The 10,862-nt window shown below is 36.8% G+C and overlaps 1 pseudogene; it reads left to right on the top strand.

Annotated features, from left to right (window-relative positions):
• Window positions 1–259: 259 nt before the first annotated feature.
• Window positions 260–10,862, top strand: part of LOC149197126 (ubiquitin carboxyl-terminal hydrolase 6-like) — a 35,924-nt pseudogene continuing 25,321 nt past the window's right edge.

Raw genomic sequence — 10,862 nt, 5'->3', positions numbered from 1 at the left:
TGGCAGGGTTAGCGAAGGAAGTTGGGTTGCAACTTACTCCCAAGGAAGTGGAAGTCAAGGCAATGAACTCAAGGGCTAAAGTGAATTCCAGATTGACAGACTTTGACATCACACGGGGGCATGATTTTTTGAAGGGCAACTCGGAAATTTTGTGTCATGTTATGATGAGATTATGTTGATTGGAGACACATAGATGTAGACTTTTCGTACTCACGAGCAGTGTAGGGAGGTGAAGGTCCAACATGTGTCTTCACTAAGTATGACTAGGGCAATGCAAGATTTGGATGTTGAGACATATGCGACAATTATCAGGGAGGTTAAGGATGATGATGAAGTGGGGACACCTATTATAGCCAAGATTTCCGATGCATTGGCCAAGTATGTAGATATGATGCCTAATGAGTTTCCGAAAGTACTACCACCAAGACGTGCACTGTTGAGCTAGAGTTGGGGAAACAACTATAGAGCCTCCAAAATGTATTCAAAATATCATCCATTTTCACCTTTATCTCCATCATTTCACTCACATGTCGGAACTCCATGACCATATAACCTTTCATTAGCCTCCATTTTCATAATTATATGGGTTCTATTTGTGTTTTCCAAAAGCTAATGATTTCTAATATTTTAAGTGAATTTATGGTTAAAACTTAGAAAAATGACATATACTTGATAATACTTAAAAGTGGTTTGAGTTTCATGACATCTATAGGTCATTTGGAAGCTTCCAAGGCACCCTTATGTGGCCTCCAGTACTCAAATTCGAATTCCCTTCAAGATATGAAAAGAGATTTGGATAAAGGTAAAAGAGGACATGTGTCTTATCATTACCTATTGAGTTGTAACTCTATGAGATTGTGTGTTTCATCATTACCTATTTGAATTGTAACTCTATGATATTTTTTAGATATCTAAGGAGAGAATAGTGGACCTCCATTAAAGATGTAGCTTCTTATGTTTTTTTATAAATAGAAGAGCCTCCTCCTTTCAAAGGCATGTGTAAAGTTGGAGATACTGAAGTGGAAATTTAAGATTACTCATGTTTTGAATGGAATTCAGATTTAGAACCATGCTCATGAGTGATGTTTACCTTGATTGGTAATGCTTGCATTAGGAGCCTCTCAAATTGCCATCTCTCATGATTTTGGATTGGCCACCTATAATGTGTGAGATTTATTGCTTTCATAGATTAAGATTTATTTCTTTTATATCTTTTCCTGTGTGAAAGGTTAAGATTGATTGTTTTTATTTGCTTTCATATTTTTTCGTGTGTGAGAGGTTAAGAATGATTATTTTTTCTTTCATTTCATTTCATGTGGTTTTGATTATACATTTCATAGGATCTTGATTTGATAATGCACACATGATCCCTTAGAGTAGATCTCATATCATGAAATTTCATTTTTGAAAGAGTGGTGTGTTTTCAATTCCTGTAAGTGTGGTAGATTAAGATTTCAATTCCTACAAGTGCGGTAGATTAAGATTTCAATTCCTACAAGTGCGGTAGATTAAGATTTCAATTTCGTGCATTGTACAATAATTTCTTTTGAATTGATTGTTGAATTAGAATAGGTGAATTTGGTTTGCTGTTATTTGCTTTCGTAGTTATATTGATCTAAATTGGAAGTTAATTTCTAGCATATATAGTGCACGCACACTTCACAAGTTTTACGAAACCCCGGATTGACAATTAAATGATAGGTATTCTTTTTTCCAAAAAAATTGGCAATTTAGGTTCTCGTGCGACCTGTAAATTTTTTTTAATGCATTAGCTTAGAATAGAAATTCAAAATTCAGCATATAAAAAACAATCTTGCTTTGAATTTGATCTAATTTGCTGCAATTATCTTCGAAACATGGGCAACACTATAAGAAATCAGCATAACATCACAACTATTTACCTCTTGAAATCAAAGGATTTGTTGAGCAATCAAAAGCTTTTTCTCACGATCTGATTACAACAATAATCCTTTCATACATTCAATGATTCTCATTGATTTGGAGCACTAACGATTCACGTCAGGCTGCCATCATCTAATGATTAACGGAATTCACTTGGTTATAAGATCCATATTTTTGGGAACGAATTTGAGCAGATTGTGTTGGAGATTTGTTGCACTTAAATGATCTATCTTCCTACTCTGTCCAATAATTATCTTCTCCCTCTGAGTTCTTCAACTATGGATTCACTTGAAATTGTAGTGGTAACTCCTTTGAAACCTCCAATTTTATCATGAAATCTATTTCACCCTCTCCATGTTTTGGAATATCTACCTTGGGGAAGCCCAATAGAGGCTTAGTTAATGGGAATATTTATTGCGACTGTCCAAGCAATACTTCAAAGAACCTTTCCCGCTGAACAATCAATCGAACAAACTAGAACAACACGATATACTCATTTTGGTGTTGGCCCAATGTCCAAGAACCTTGTTGTGGCTGAGCTCTATGCTATGGTTCATTTATTTATTTATTTACAGATTCTTTTTTCCCTTTATATCTCTAAATCTCCAAATCTAGTAGTCATTCTAGAAGAAATTGATTTTGTCCCCAAAAGAGAGGCCAAATATGTAACAATTTTGACTAGTCATTTTAAAATGCATTTTATGACCAATTGGTAGCGAATTTCAAAACACAAAAACATGGGTTTTCTTTAGATTAGGATTAGTTGTATTACCCCTGAGAAATTTTCTCAAATTTGTAACCATTTGAGATATTTTGAGGGTTCTTTTGAGCCTTATTTTTTAGATTGTGTAAAATAAACGGTTTTTCAATTTAATGCACATATAGATCACTGCTTTAGTTGCGGCCATGAAAGGATTAGATTGGTTTACTTGATCTACAAGAGGTGGATCCACTAAGATAACACTCGAAGGCTTGAACGTGAAGTTTTTGTTGGCCATAGAGTTGAATCCCAACAATAATGGTAAAAGAATATAAGCTAAAAACAAATCTGGTTGTTGTGATTTGTGGCAGTTTCAACTACCTACAAATCCTCACACATTTACACTCAACGTTTCCTAGTTATAGCAACCCTAGCGATGTCGACATTTAGTTTGGAGTTTTGATGAGTGTAGGGCAATGTTGAGGTCATATATTGAGATTGGTTATACCCACATCTAAGTTTTAGTGGCGTTTTAGATTAGGCGTGTGATCAGTTAGGTGGGTGGTTGAGGTGCGCCAATAGAGAAAGTAGGGATATCATTCTCGTTATCGCAGCTCGAATACAATTTGCTTTTTGGGTGCATTCATTTTGCACGAAGTAGTTTGTTGCATATGGGGATTCTAAATGTGGAATGTCAGATGAAGTGGCTACCCAATCATGTAACGAACACAGTCATGGGCATAAAAATGTTTTTTTAAAGAAGAAAAGGCTGCATCTTTGGGCCACACAGTTGGTTTATTCAATTTGGGCAATACATGCTATATGAATTCAATTGTACAGTGCTTACATTTGGTTCCAGAGTTGAAGTTAGTGTTACAGAAGTACACATATTCTGGGAGGAGCAATGATTTAGATCCTTCATCACATTTTTTAGCTGTGGCTACTAGGGATTTATTTGGTGAGCTGGATAGAAGCACTCGAGTTGTCACTCCTATGCAATTTTGGATGATGTCGAGAAAGAAGTATCCTAAATTGGCCTAGCAACATAATGGTTTATTTATGCAAGAGGATGCAGAGGAATGTTGGACCCAACTTATCTATACACTATCACAATCTCTCAAGTCCCCAGATTCGAGTGAATCTATAAAGTCTTTATCTGGGATCGAGCTTACAAGCAAGATTCGATGTGTTGAAAGTGGCGAGGAAAGTTTGGAGACAAAGTTGGTGTACTCGTTAAGATGTCACATTTCTCATGAGGTCAACCATTTGCATGAAGGACTGAAACATGGTCTGAAGTCTAAACTGGAGAAGGTATCTCCTGCATTAGGTCATAGTGCAATGTGTTTGAAGGAATCACACATTAACACCTTGCCAAATTATTTAACCATATAGTTTGTACAATTCTTTTGGAAAAGAGAATCAAACCAGAAGGTAGTAAATTATCCTTTGTTAGGTCCCTATAATACTAGTGATTACCCCATTACTATTGTATTTGTATCCCTTATTAATATTTTTGTGCCCCTGTTGTCCCAATATTGTTATTATTGTGCCCCATAGAATCACTCTATTGTTATTTTTGTGCCTTTATATTGCTATTGTTAGGTCAGCTGGGTTATAATGTGACTCCTTAGACTCCTATATATAGAAAGGAGGTTTTGTCATTTGAATCATCAAGGAATCGCTCATTTTTGTAATGTAAAGGAGGTTGCCTCCTCGAAGAGGCTGAATTCTAAGGCGTTGATCTATCTTTTCTATCTTTTTGTGAGCTGGTTTCATAACATTTGGTATCAGAGCTTTTGGATTCTACGGTTTCACTGCTCCAAATTGGTCATCGTGGCATTTTCTCTATAACTTTTTTTCTGCGACGTTTCAGAATCGAAAAAAAAAACCATTTGAGATGACATCGCACTGAACCTTGGGTCAGAATTTTAGAGTTTTTCACGCTATATATGTGGAGATATGATCTAAGGAAGTTGGTCTTTTTGCAGACTCCTGAATTACCTTCCAAACAGGTGACCGGGGGAAATTGTCATAACTTTCTCTCTGAGCATCGGATTGAAATTTCATAAGAAGGTACAGAAAGAGGACGGACTATAGTTTCTTGTATATATTTTTTAGAGCCAAAGGTTGAAACAGGGACACGTGGCACATTGTACAAGTTCGCTCTACTAAACTAGTCTATAATCAGGTCACTGTGGGAGATTTGGCATAATTCTTCCTTGGAGAATCCAATTTGGATCAGACTGTTGGCATTAGAAAGAGGACACAGAGGGCTACTGCAGGTCTCAATTTCAAAACTGGATGGTTCGAAATTATAGAGATACATCAAAGGCAATATCGAGCTCCTATAAAGTGAAAAAAGGTGTGTAGATTTTTTTAAATTCTTGCTTAAGCTTGGTTTGAAAAATTATTTTGAAGGAATTCAAAGGGCATAGTAGAGCATTATTATCAGTAACTGATGCCCCAAGAAAAGAAAATGAAAACACCTAGTAAGCAACCTGAAAGCTCTAGCATGACTCATGAAGAAGAGGAAGAAATTCTACATGATATATCAAAATTACAAGACCAAGTGCAACAAATGTCACTCTCACAAAAGCTAACAAAAGCTAAGATAAATGGTGTGGAAGCTAAGATGAATGGCATGGAAGCTAAGATGGACAATTTGAAGATATATTTGAACACAAATTTGAAGACAGGCATGGCAAATTTGAAGACAAATTTGACAAATTTTCTACAAGAAATACTTACTGATGGTGAAAGGGTAGTAAAGGAAACTCATGATGCGAACGAAAGAAATGTTAATCATGATTTCATAGAATCCAATGTTGGATTGAAGACCCACCATATTCCAAAAATCGATATGAGGAAGTTTGATGGCAAGGATCCCGCAACATGGCTATTATAGATGGAGCAATTTTTCGATCTCAATAATGTGCAAAACACACAAAAGGTACGTATTGCAAATTTATATTTGGAACCAAATCAGTTTGTATGGTATCAATGGCTTTGCTCTCGTAAACTAATTATCACTTGGGTAATTTTTACGGAAGAATTGACAGCACATTATGATGATACAAAAAGAAACACCTTTTTTAGCCAATTGATAAGTCTCAAACAAAAGGGTTCAATAATGGAGCACATGAGGAGTTCCAAAAATTGAACATAAGGGTAAAAAATATTCCAGAGGAGCATAGGATTGATGTGTTCATAGGGACTTTAAAGGATAATATCCAACATGATGTTTGCCTTTGGGAACTTGATTCATTAGAGAAGCCATTCAAGTTAGCAAGAAAAATGGAAAGAAAAATGATGACAACCAAGAAGCATACCACTCACAACTATAAAGATGGAAGTGTTGTTGCCCCTAGTCTTCCACAACCTATAAGGTTGACACCACAACAATTGGAAGAAAAAAGAGCAAAATGGATTTGTTATAGTTGTGATAGAAAATACACTAAAGGTCATAAGTGTGCTAAGAAGAAATTATTCTACATAGATTGTGAAGAGGAAGAAGAAAAGGAGCAAGAAAGGTAAAAAAGAAGAGGATATACTCCAGGAACAAAGCCTAGATAAAGAAGAAATGAATCCAACAATATCTTGTAATGCATTGGCTGGAATTACCACTCCTCAAACCATCAAGATAGAAGGACAAATCAAGAAGAAAAAGGTAATAGTGTTGATTGATTCAGGAAGTACCCACAATTTTATTCATTGTATGGTAGCAAAAGAATTGAATTGCTTCCTATATCGAGCACCAGAGTGTCAAGTGATGGTTGCAAATGGAGGAACAATAAATTTCTCTGGAAAGTGCCATAATATCAAGCTATCCATGGGAGAATATGTATTGACTAGCCCAATGCTTTCCATTCTAATGGGAGGTGTTGATGTTGTACTGGGAGTCCAATGGCTACAATCCTTGGGTACAATAGCTTCTAATTTTCAAGAACTTTTCATGAAATTTTCTGCTGAAGGAAAGGAAGTTGAATTAAGGGGTATTGCAGGGAAACTGGGAAAGATAATCAGCTCTAATGGTAGGACAAAGCTTCTGAAAAAGGAACAAAGAGGTGTAATTGCACAATTATGTTCGCTAGATGTTTCCACATCGAAATCATCTATTTCTGCATATCTCCAAAAAGTCTTGGACAATCATTCCAAGGTATTTGAGACTCCCAAATGTCCCCAACCTATTCGTGATCATGATCATGCTATTCATCTAATTCCAGGAAGTGTTCCTCCAAACATCAGGCCGTACAGATATCCCTATGCCCAAAAGAGTGAAATTGAACATATGGTTGCAGAAATGCTAGAGACTGGTATAATTAAACCTAGTCAAAGTTCTTTCTCTGCTCCAGTAGTATTGCTGCACAAGAAGGATGGATCATGGTGCATGTGTCTGGATTATAGGGAGCTCAACAAACTCACTATTAAAGATAAGTTTCCCATTCCTGTCATTGATGAATTACTGAATGAATTGCATGGATCAATTTACTTCACCAAGTTGGATCTTTGTTCAGGATATCATCAAATCAGAATGAAGACTGAAGACATTCCGAAAACAACATTTAGAACTCATGAGGGTCATTATGAATTTTTGGTCATGCCTTTTGGCCTTACCAATGCACCTTCTACATTTCAAGGTTTGATGAATTCCATTTTCAAACCCTTCCCTAGAAAATTTGTGTTAGTATTTTTTGATGATATACTAATCTACAACAAGTCTTGGAAGGATCATGTTGAACATGTTGACAGGGTGCTACAACTATTGGAGGAGAAACAATTATATTCAAAAAGATCCAAATGTTTCTTTGGAGTACAACAGGTGGAATATCTGGGTCATATTGTATCTCATGAAGGAGTTAAGGTAGACCCTTGAAAAATTAAAGCCATTATGGAATGGAAAATCCCCACATCCATAAAGCATCTGCGAGGATTTCTCGGGTTGACAAGGTATTATCGCAAGTTTCTTAAGAATTATGGGAGAATAGCAGCACCTCTAACAACATTATTGAAGAAAGATGCATTTTCATGGACTCCAGAAGCAACAAAGGCCTTCGAACATCTTAAAGAGGCAATGTGCCAAGCACTGGTCTTAGCTACACCGGACTTCACAAAAATCTTTATTGTGGAATGTGATGCTTCAGGAAATGGAATTGATGTTGTTTTAATGCAAGATGAAAGACCCATTACTTTTGAAACTCATCCAATCAAGGGAATTTTTTTACACAAAGCTATTTATGAGAAGGAAATGTTAGCAATACTACATGCACTTAAGAAATGGTGACCCTACCTAATGGGAAGACACTTCAAGGTAAAAACGGATCATAATAGCCTTAAATACTTTTTAGAACAAATATTATCCTCTGAAGAGCAACAAAAGTGGGTCATAAAGATGTTGGGTTATGACTTTGAAATCATCTACAAAAAAGGGAAGCAAAATGTGGTGGCAGATGCACTCTCAAGAAAGGATGAGGATGTGGAAGCATTGTTGTGTGCCAGTTCTATTATCCAAACAGATTGGATAATCAAAGAAAGGGAGGAATGGAAGAATGATGAAGAGGTGTGGGCACTTATTCGAAAATTACAATACGATTCTAGTACATCTGATACATTTAGCTGGAAAAATGATTCGTTATGGTACAAAGATCGCTTATACCTCTGTAAGAATTCCCAACTCAAGCAAAAGATTCTTATGGAATTGCACACTTCTCCCTTAGGAGGGCACTCAGGATTTTTAAAAACTTACCACAGGGTTAAGAAGGAATTTTTTTTGGATGGTCTTAAATCGGATATTCAAAAGTTTGTGGCAGAATGTTTGGTTTGCCAACAAAATAAAGTTGAAACAATTAAGATTCTGGGTTTATTACAACCTTTATCCATTCCAAGCCAATGTTGGGAGGAGGTTTCAATGGATTTTATCACAGGTTTACCCAAGTCTGAGAGAAAGAGTGTCATCATGGTGGTAGTTGACAGACTTACCAAGTATACACATTTTTGTGCATTATGACATCCATTTAAAGCCAGTACAGTTTCTACTGCATTTATGGAAACAATTCAAAAGCTACATGGAAACCCAAAGATTATTGTAAGTGACAGAGATCCCATTTTCACTGGAAATTTTTGGACAAAATTATTTTCTTGTCTCGGTACTCAGTTAGCTCATAGCTCATCTTATCATCCTCAATCTGATGGGAAAACTAAGATAGTAAACAAATGTTTGGAAGGATATCTTCGTTGCTTTGTATCTGATAAATAGATATAATGGGTCAAATGGTTGCCTCTCGCTGAATGGTGGTATAACACTTCCTTCCATACATCAACAAAAATGACCCCATTAATGGCACTTTATGGATATTAGCCACCATCCATCACATCATATTTAAGAGAAAATTCTAAGGTTCAAGCAGTGGAACATCACATCGAGCATCGACAACAAGTCCTCCAACTCTTAAAGGATAACCTCGTGTTGGCGCATAATATAATGAAACAACAAGCACATCAACATCACAACGAAAGAAGTTTCGATGTAGATGATTGGGTATTCCTACAGCTACAACCATATAAACAAGTGTCCCTCAAGAAAGCTAATAAGGATAATAAATTATCACCAAAGTATTATGGTCCGTACAAGGTGTTGCAAAAGATTGGTACTATGGCATACAAATTGGAGCTTCCTGCAGCTTCTTGAGTGCACCCAGTTTTCCATGTTTCATGTTTAAAGAAGGTTATAGGCAACAAGCTTCCAGTTCAAACAATATTGCCAGAACTTGAAGAGGAAGGAAAAATTATATTAGAACCAGAAGCAGTCACAAAAACAAGAACTCGATAGCTATGAAATCGATCAATTTCAAAGTATCTCATCAAGTGGAAGAACTTATCCACTGGAGATTCCACATGGGAGGATGAGAATTTTATACAGAAGCATCCAGAACTACTCAAGCGTTGAGGACAATACTTTTTTGAAGGAGAGGGGCATGTTAGGTCCCCTTAATACTAGTTATTACCCCATTACTATTGTAGTTGTATACCTTATTAATATTGTTGTGCCCCTATTGTCCCCATATTGTTATTACTGTGCCCCATAGAATCACTCTATTGTTATTTTTGTGCCTTTATATTGTTATTGTTAGGTCGGCTGGGTTATATTGTGACTCCTTAGACTCTTATATATAGAAAGGAGGTTTTGTCATTTGAATCATCAAGGAATCACTCATTTGTGTAATGTAAAGGAGGTTGCCCCCTTGAAGAGGCTAAATTCTAAGGCGTTGATCTATCTTTTCTATCTTTTTGTGAATTGGTTTCATAACATCCTTTAGAGTTGGATGTTCTAGATTTATGTTCTAATGGGCTACGTAAGTGTTGTGGGGAAAAATGCCTATGCAGGACGATCCTATCCACCTAAGGTGTGACAGTGCCTTAGCAACAAACAGAGACAGCTATTCTAGTATTCTTCCTTTATGAATTAAGAATGAAGAGAGGTGGATGGACTAACCGGTGTCTTCCGTTTGTCCCTCGGTCCGGTTTCTCTTCTCTTTGGGAGTTCCCAGCTACTTGTCTTCTCGCTCGCCCAGCTTCAACAGGTCTCTGCAAGATCACAAGAGAAGAACACTACACAAAGACATAGATTCATAATCATAACTAGTTCAGGATTAGAAGTAAACTAAACATACTAATGCAATCATACATCAAAGATACATCAGTATATAGGAGAAACCAAGATAGCTTTATTGATGAATAACAAGGTTCAGTAAGAGATACAACCCAGAGGGCTCCAATCCAGCATCTCCTTCCCAGCAAAATGGAATTCCTATCTTCACCTCCCTTCAAAGCATTAAGCACCCAATGATTCCAATCTCAAACCAACAGCAATTCTTTGCAATAACAAAATTCCACCCTCTAGATCTCATGGAGGAGAGATCTATATATAGATGTTTGGAGAGAGGATGAGTCAGCTTGAGATCTGACTAGTGTCCTCTCCCTCTGTCAGTTCTTGATTCCACTTGGAGGTTCTTGCTTCCACTTGGAGATTTGGAACCTCTTACTCATCATAGTCGAATTCCCTGAGGCAAGTGTCATTGAGGAAGATTTTGGAAGCTTCCTGGGTTTTGACACCTTGTGGAATGAACTTGCCACATGTCAACTCTCGCTCAGCGCAGGTAGCCAGTGTTGGCTTTGACATTCAACGCAGGTAGCCAGTGTTGGCTTTGACATTCAGCGCAGACAGCTAGTGGAGCCACTGAATTGATCCTGAATTGACTTGTTT

The sequence above is a fragment of the Pinus tabuliformis genome, chromosome 2_2, assembly GCF_031772625.1.
Source record: "Pinus tabuliformis cultivar Carrire ecotype Pingquan chromosome 2_2, CPIR1, whole genome shotgun sequence".
NCBI lineage: Eukaryota > Viridiplantae > Streptophyta > Pinopsida > Pinales > Pinaceae > Pinus > Pinus tabuliformis.
The sequence above is the reverse complement of the archived record's forward strand: the minus strand, read 5'-3'. Positions and strand labels throughout refer to the sequence as shown.